Raw genomic sequence first — 8497 nt, forward strand, 5'->3', positions numbered from 1 at the left:
GGGCTGGGCTGATTCTTTGGGTGAGGCCTTACAGATGCCTGGGCTTGTAGGAGTTACCTGTCCAAACCCAAATCCAAGGTATATGTTTTTTCATTTAAATAGAGCAAGCAAAAATGGGAAGAAGACATAAAGGGTTTGTTTTTTAAGCATGCATTTGGAGGCCAGCCTAGCACATGGATCAGAAATCAAGGCCAGACACATCTTTGATGGCAGGGATCGATATATTGAAAACCAGGTCCCAAAAGACAACCTGAAGCAAATGCATAAAATTCTCGTATGCCTTACATCCATGATCTGTGAAGAATGTGACTGTATTTACTGGCCAGCAGCCAACATTTCCATGGCAGGTAAAACATCTTGCTGGTGGCACGCCTTTGCAAAACATACGGGGAAAGTATGCAGAACCACAGTGTTCCTTTCAAATTTCTCAGTCTATAATAGATAAATGTATGCTACCCAATCCATGGAAGAGTTTATACCAGGAATTGGATCCAGACTTAGTCATATTTTAGAGCAGATGCATTGAAATGAAATGAATTGACACAAATCTACAGTGAAACCACAACCTGAATATTGTGTACAGTTCTGGTCACCTGACTTCAAACAAAATATTGTAAAGCTGGGGGGGGGACTCAGCAAAGGGCAAACAAAATGATCGAGGTGTTGACATAAGTCCTCTATAAGTAGGGGTGGGGAAAGATTTCAGTTCAGTTCACATTTTAAAGGTGAGCCTCACCTTTCGAAACAATACAAGAAACTATTATTTGAAAATTGCACTTCTCCAGCCAACTAATGTGTACAAAATGTGGCGGGCCAGCCCTGCTCATTCTGCTGGACATAGAATCATAGAAGCATAGAATCATAGAATTGTAGAGTTTGTAGATGACCCCCAGGGTCATCTAGTCCAACCTCCTGCAATGCACATCTGCCTCAGATTCCTACAATGAGTGCACTAATGCTCGAAAGGGCTTCTCTAGATGCCATGGCCAGTACTGGAAGCTGGAAATAAGGGGAACTGCCTTATTATTCCTTCTGGAATAATCCATGCAACCGGGAATTGTTTACCTATGCCCCTTCATGAAGAGAGCAATGTGTAAATTAGGGGTGCCATATTTCAAAAAGTAAAATCGGGGGGAAATTGGTTTTTCAGTTGACTTGCCAAAGATCCAGGACAAAGTGCCACATTTCTGAAATTCCCCAAAAACACCAATTCCACCTTTGAAATCCCAATAATGTCTGGGAAAATCCAGACGTATGGCAGCCCTAGTGTAGATCACTACACTTTCTTTAAATCCCTGCCATTTTTCATCAGCCCAAGGAAAATGTTACATATTTGATAGACTTGGTGGATCGTGTGAATGCACTGCATTTTCATTCAATGGCTCAACTAAAGAGAAGATAACAGTTAATGGAAGCATTGCCTGTATTCTGATTCTTCCTTAATGTTGCAGAATTACCAGGGTAGAAAGGGGAAATTATCACCAATAAGAGAATGCAACAACAACAGCAGCAACAACAACAGCAACAGTCCGGGTATGAATCCAAGCACATGTATTCCTTGTGCGAGGAGGGGGGAATTAAAGGCTGCAATCCTATATGCACACAGAGATTGCTTAAATCTCACTGAAGTCTAAGTAGCCCTAACAGTGCATAGGATAGCAGCCAAAGTCTTTGTTGAGGCAAGATTATACAGGCCAGACAACGAAACTGTGGCAATTTGAACAAATGAGATATCAAGGCCTGATGGAAACGCACAGCAAATGTTTCATTGCAAAGGGTGCACTTTTAAAACTGCTTTAATGAATATAAAATGAGGAAGCAATCCACCAAGTGAGACATGCTTTTACAGGACTGGAGAAAGGGAGAGGAGGGGAAAGGTGGGGGCGGAGGAGGCTGCAGCCAGGAGTATGTGGTGGGGGATGGGGAAGAGAAAGGGAGGGAGGGAGGGAGGGAGGGAGGGAGGGAGAGGGGGAATGTGTGTGCTTTGGGAAGGACCCAGTAGGAATGCTGGAGCGAGATTAACGGCCACAGCAATAGACTAGGAGACAAAAGGTTTGATTTCAATTGATGCAACTTGGTTTCGTGACAGAAAGAAGGGACAGATGGCTAAATTCTGCTCTCTGTCACACCCTTGTAAATTTGGGGTGCCTTCACTGATTTCTTTTCCACACTTGCTCTTGTCAAAGATTGAAAAGAACTGAGTTTGAATACCCAAACCACCACACAGTCCCACTGCCGTATTCCACCATGGTGCAAACTGTAATAGCAGAAATTATACGTGCTCGGGATATGGCTACTAATCGTTATTTATTCCCTCTTGAAATTTAAACATTGATCTTATTGTTGATTTGGGTAGAAAATTGGTCTTTCAGAAATGTTGGGTTGAAGTTCATTTCCATATGCATGAGTTTTCTATAAATAATCATTAGCAACGCCGTTTATTTGCTAACAGCTGGAAATAGAGGGATCAGTGTTTATCTTTCCATGAGCCCCGCTCGGTTTTCAATGGCCTCTGTTCATTTCAGCTGGTAAAAAGGAAGACGCCTCCGATGCATGGCTGAGCGGCCTCCGTAGGCCTCTCTTCCCCTGAATGCATTGCAGGAGCTTCCCAACCACACCGGCTGCATAGCTTGATTTCAGATCGGGGAGGGGGATAAGGAAGTGTTAGGCTAAACACTAATAATACAGATACATAAGAAAACACAAAGAAAACTCTGTGAGGAGGGAGAAAAAGGATGAATGGAGCGGTATTGCATACCCTCGAATATCTGACAAAGAAAAATAGGCACATTTGTTTCAGTGCCGAGTGAACAAGGAGTTCATAGTATGGAAGTGAACAAGCTGCTTCCATAGGGTCTGGTGACATGCCCCACCAATGAATTTGTGAAATATAAGGGCGCGCGCACACACATCCCTACAATGCTCATTTTCATGGTTGGATTGCATAGACCTGAGCACTTTTATTGCCACTCACCATCACACTCCCCATATGATAAAATTAAAAATTAAAAAATCCAGGCGTTTCAATGGCACTACACCCAACTAAGTTGACGAATCCAGATGTTAGGTATAGCACAGAGGCACAAGCTACTCCAGATTATTGGGTTCTCCCAATGCGACGTTTCACAATGTCCTCTTAACATGGAAGGGGCCCAGACCCCTAAAAAAAAAAAAGGTTGGGGGAGAACTGACTTGACCCCTAGGAATCTGCACCCATGGTACAGCCAAAATAGGTACCAGTGGCAGCAATCTCCACCATCAGAAGCAAATTCAGCGGACACCTAAAAGGGGTAAAACTAACCATTTCACTCATTAATTTTAAATCTTTTTTGGCTGTCTTTATGGACAAAGTTCCCTGTATCATAAGACAGGTAAAGCTGAGTGTGAAGGTAGTCAAGGCACAAACGTTGTATGTGACTCCAGCAGTCTCTCATATCCTGATGCCCTCCCAGTGCTATGGACTATAACTGCCATTATCCTTGGCCAAGCTGGTTAGGGATGATTGGTGTTGTAGTCCAAAATTTCCGGAGGGCACCACATTGGGGGTGGCTGATCTACACTACACATTTAAGCCAGCTTTAAACATAATGTCAGTATTTTCTAACTGAGAACTCTGGATATCAGTGTGCTGTGAAGGTTCTGTGATGTTCTCATCGTAACCTCATACAATATATTTCCAAAATTGCCTAGAAGGCAGTTATGGCAGTTTATGTTTTTCTGCTGCTGCTGCTGCTCTGTTGATTTTCAGTCTGGATATGGCCCTTCAGACAATAGAAAAAGGACTTCAGAAAAATGAGACTTGCCCGAGCAAGTTCCATTCATAGAATAGTTATATTGGCTCAGTTATATTAGATCATGTTAAGGCTATCCAACTATACTATACCTCCTTTCTTCTTTCAGAAGGTACATGTGACTCCTGTACTCCATGTTTTCAATAGGGCATGATAAGGAGGATGAGAACTTCAATCAAAAGGAAAAAATCTAATATTCCTAGATGCACATTTGGGGATACAGATGTAGAGAGTGTCCTGAGTTAAAATATCCTGTATTAATTCTAACAACCAGCCTGATATTCCTGCATGAACCTTCCAGAAGTATTGATGGCTTCCAAGGCTCTCTGTCATTGGAAGTGAAACTGGTGATAACAACAGAGTACGATGGGGAAATCTGTCAATTTCAATTTATTTCAGATTCTTGTTTTTCTTAATCTTAAATCCAGTTCTCCATATTTCTACATCAGTTTGTGATTCTTTTTAAGTCCTTATAAAAATTCAAAAGCAATTTAGTGTGTATTTCTCGTACTTTTTTGTATGCTATTTTGCCTAATATACATATTTTTCGAAGCAGTTTCCCCATATATTGTGCACATTATTTGGCTGACGAACTTCTTTGCAAAGTATGGAAAAGTCTGGATTCTGAAGTAGGGCTGTGTTTCAGTTTGCCTTTTCCTGGTCACATGTTTAATTCCCTGATTAAACAGTGGTCAGTAAGGAAAAAAGAAGGGGCCGTTCTTTCCCCTATTGCCTGACTGCCTTGCCTTTTGAAACCCTGAAAGCTGTCTCAACCTGAATTGTCTGAAGCTCAGAACATCTGAAATCAGGTTGATTCGGTTCAGGATCTGGGTTTGGGCTGGATTGTTTTCACAGACCTAGGTAAAGGTAAAAGGACCCCTGACCGGACTTCCGGGCCAGCGCCATCGTTAATGGCGGATTCCCTCTGAGTCTCAGAGGGACCAGCTCCGCGGGATCGGGTCTTACCGCTGCGTCAAAGCGGGGGCCCTCTAAAAATCACAGGCGGGGGAAGCCTGTGAACGTGGGGACTCGGCAGGCACCATTTGCGCCCCCCCCCCAGTTGCGAAGGGACCCTTTTAAGGGCTCCGGAGCGGGACGGGGTGAGCGGCGCGGTGCTGAGAGTCGACTGCTTCTTCCGCGGAGCGAAGCCGCACAGCCGTTATCGGAGAGTGCTGACTTTTTCCTGGGACAATTGGACTTTGAAAGTAACTACCCGTGAGTAGGATTAAATTGGATTTAAAAGGAGAAAAAATAAGCTAATTCGACACCGAAGTGGGAAGGTATAAACAGGAAGTCTGCCTTCCTTTCTTGTAAATAGATTAAAGCAAAGAGACTGTAAAGCGGAAACTTGGAAAGACGTTTGGAAAAAGACTTAAATCTTAACATCTGGAAAGCGGTCTCCCCTCCGGATTGCAGAAGAGGAGGGGGGTAGGTTTGAACTGTATTTATCTGCAAAAAAAGGGGGGGAAAGGAAACTAAAATCCGCTGCCTAAAACCTGGGAACGGACTGCCCCTAGACAAGGAATGTCGTTCAGTGGAAAGCCTATCGGTAAGCAGTAGACTTTGACAGCTAACTCTGCAAAAGAGATACAGTGTTTCTGGGCCTCTCCTGGTTCTAAAGTCCTAAAGTAACTGTTTAAGTGCAACTGAAACTGTTGTTTTTGGGAGAATTGGGGGACTTATAAGGACCATTTTTGTTTTTAAAAGTTGCAAGCTTTGGCTGTTACTGTGTCCCCCTAGAGGAGGTCTGACATTGCTACAATAACAACTAGGCTAGAGGAAAATTCCATTTCAAAACAAACTTTCAACTGTGGGAGCGACCTTGAATTCTCATGAGAGTGTTATGGCAGATGGGAGAGGAAAGTTAGAGCTGGCGCAAGAAAAAACTACTAGGTCTGGCAGACCCTATCGGACAGATACTGCGCAGCAGCGAAGGGCTTCAACATCTGGAGCATCTGGAACATCAGGGGCTGCTCCTCCACAGGTCAAACCAAAAGTTATGTCGTCCGAAGATGTTTTGGCACATGCACTTGGAAAAATTAATGAATCTTTGGAAAATCTAGCTAAGCAGGTAGCTGAGACAAATAAACAAGTAGCTGAAGCATCAGTTAAAATTGACCTGAATACTACAAGCATTAATAATTTGGGACAGAAGGTGAATACCAATACAGAGTCTATTGAAAAATTATTACAGGAATCCGCTTCAACTCGAAAGATAGCTGAAGAAGCAAAAGATATAGCAACTGCTACTCAAGAGAAGATACCATCAGTATATAAGCAACTGGAGGACCACGGTTTAACATTGTCTATGATCGAATTGAAAGAGAAACAAAGAAATCTAAGAATTAGGGCTGTACCAGAACGTGAGAAAGACAATTTGGCTGAATTTCTTACACAGGAATTTACAGATTTTTGGCAACAGGACTTGGGGAAGGAAGAATTTAAGATAGTGAGTGCATTTAGACTTGGAAGAGGACAAAGGAGGAACAAGGTGAGGGATTGCTTGATTACTCTACGAACAAAAGAGGAGAGAGACAAAATTTTGAATCTGCACTATCAAAAGACTTTGGAAATTTACGATTCAAGTGTGGAGATATTTAAGGATATTCCAAAACATCTTTTGGACTTAAGGCTTAACTACGGAGACCTAGTTGCCCTGTTGAGAAGGAATAGAATTCTCTTTAGGTGGGAATTCCCTCAAGGCCTATCCTTTAAATACAAAGGAAGAAAGATAAAAATAAGATCAGTTAACGATAAAGATAGGTTTTTGAAAGCTCACGAAGAAGATCTACAGAAAGAAGCGGAATCCGGAGAAGAGCCAAAAACACTGGAAAAGGGAATACTAGACATAGCGAACTTATCTTTTGGATTGCATGGCCCAGAGAAAGAGACACCATCGACAGAACAAGAACAGACACTTGGCGCAGTTGGAGGCAAAGCGAAGTAATCCCATCATGGCTCTGCAACTGTTAAGCTGCAATTGTAATAGTTTGAACTCCCCTCGAAAGAGAAAAAGTGTTTTTCATCTATTAAAAAAGGAACAATTGGACTTGATTTGTTTACAAGAAACACATATAACAAGGCTACACAGGAAACTACTGATTAATAAAAGATTGGGACAGGAGTTTATCTCATCTGACAAAGTTAAAAAAAGAGGAGTTGTGATATATGCAAAGGAGAGATTACTACCGAAATTAATTTTTAAAGATGAACAAGGCAGATTTTTGGCAATCGAAATTCAAGTTCAAGGAGAGAAATTTTTGATCGTAGGAATTTACGCACCGAATGAGGGGAAATCTGAATTCTTTAAAAAGTTGCATGAGATCTTATCGGACTATTTGGATTACAATCTGATTTTGATGGGGGACATGAATGGAGTAGTATCTACAAACATGGACAAGGCACAAAGACAGGTAGTTACCAAGGATGGTAGACTACCGAAAACATTTTTTGAGATGACAGACAATATGGATTTAGTGGACATTTGGAGAGTAAAGAACCCCTTGGGAAGAGAGGGAACCTTCTTCTCTGAAGCCAAGATGACATGGACTAGAATTGACCAAATATGGATAACTAGAGGAATGGCACCAAAGATAAAGAAAGTGGAAATCTGCCCAAAAACTTGCTCCGACCATAATGCTGTAAGGATGGAGATGAAACAAATATCAACTGGCTCCTTCAGATGGAGGATGAATGACACCTTATTTAGAGATGAAGAAGTGTATAAAAAGGCCCAAAAAACTTTGAGAGACTATTTTGAAATAAATATGAACACCAATGTAGAAAAAAGAGTAATCTGGGATGCAAGCAAAGCTGTCATGAGAGGGTTTCTGATACAACAGAATGCAATAAAGAAGAGAAGTCAAAATGAGAAGAAAGATAAAATTTTGGAGAAAATAAAAGAAAGTGAGAAGAAACTGAGAGCAAAACCAAAGTCGCAGGAGATTTTGAGAGAAATAAAATTATATCAAGTACAATATATGGAAATGATGAATCAGGAAATAGAATGGAAAATTAAACAAATGAGACAAAAAACATTTGAATCAGCTAACAAATGTGGGAAATTGTTGGCCTGGCAAATGAAAAAAAGACAAAAATTAAATACTATTACAAACTTAGAAGTGGAAGGAAAGAATATACATAACCCAATCAAGATTAGAAACTGTTTCCAGAGGTACTTTAAACAATTATACACACAAGGGCCACAGAAAGAAATGGATATAGACTGATTTTTGAAGACAAATGGATTACAAAAAATCTCCCAAGAAAGCAAATTGATGTTGAACTATAAAATATCTGAACAGGAAATAGAAGGTGCCATCCAAAATATGCAATTGGGCAAATCTCCAGGACCAGATGGGCTGACTTCTAGATATTATAAATCTTTGAAAGAGTGGTTATTACAACCTTTGAAGGAAGTCTGCAATGAAATATTGGAAGGGAAAAGGGCACCAGAGTCGTGGAAAGAAGCGTACATTACACTTATACCGAAAACAGAGACTGAAAAGAGTCATCTTAAGAACTACCGCCCTATATTGTTACTTAATGTGGATTACAAAATTTTTGCAGACATTTTGGCCAAGAGATTGAAAAAAGTATTGATGGAAGAGATTCATAAAGACCAAGCGGGCTTTCTCCTGGGAAGACACTTGTCTGATAATTTGAGGAATATAATTGATATTTTGGAAAAATTAGAAGTGAATATA

The sequence above is a fragment of the Podarcis pityusensis genome, assembly GCF_964106645.2.
Source record: "Podarcis pityusensis genome assembly, chromosome: 7".
NCBI lineage: Eukaryota > Metazoa > Chordata > Lepidosauria > Squamata > Lacertidae > Podarcis > Podarcis pityusensis.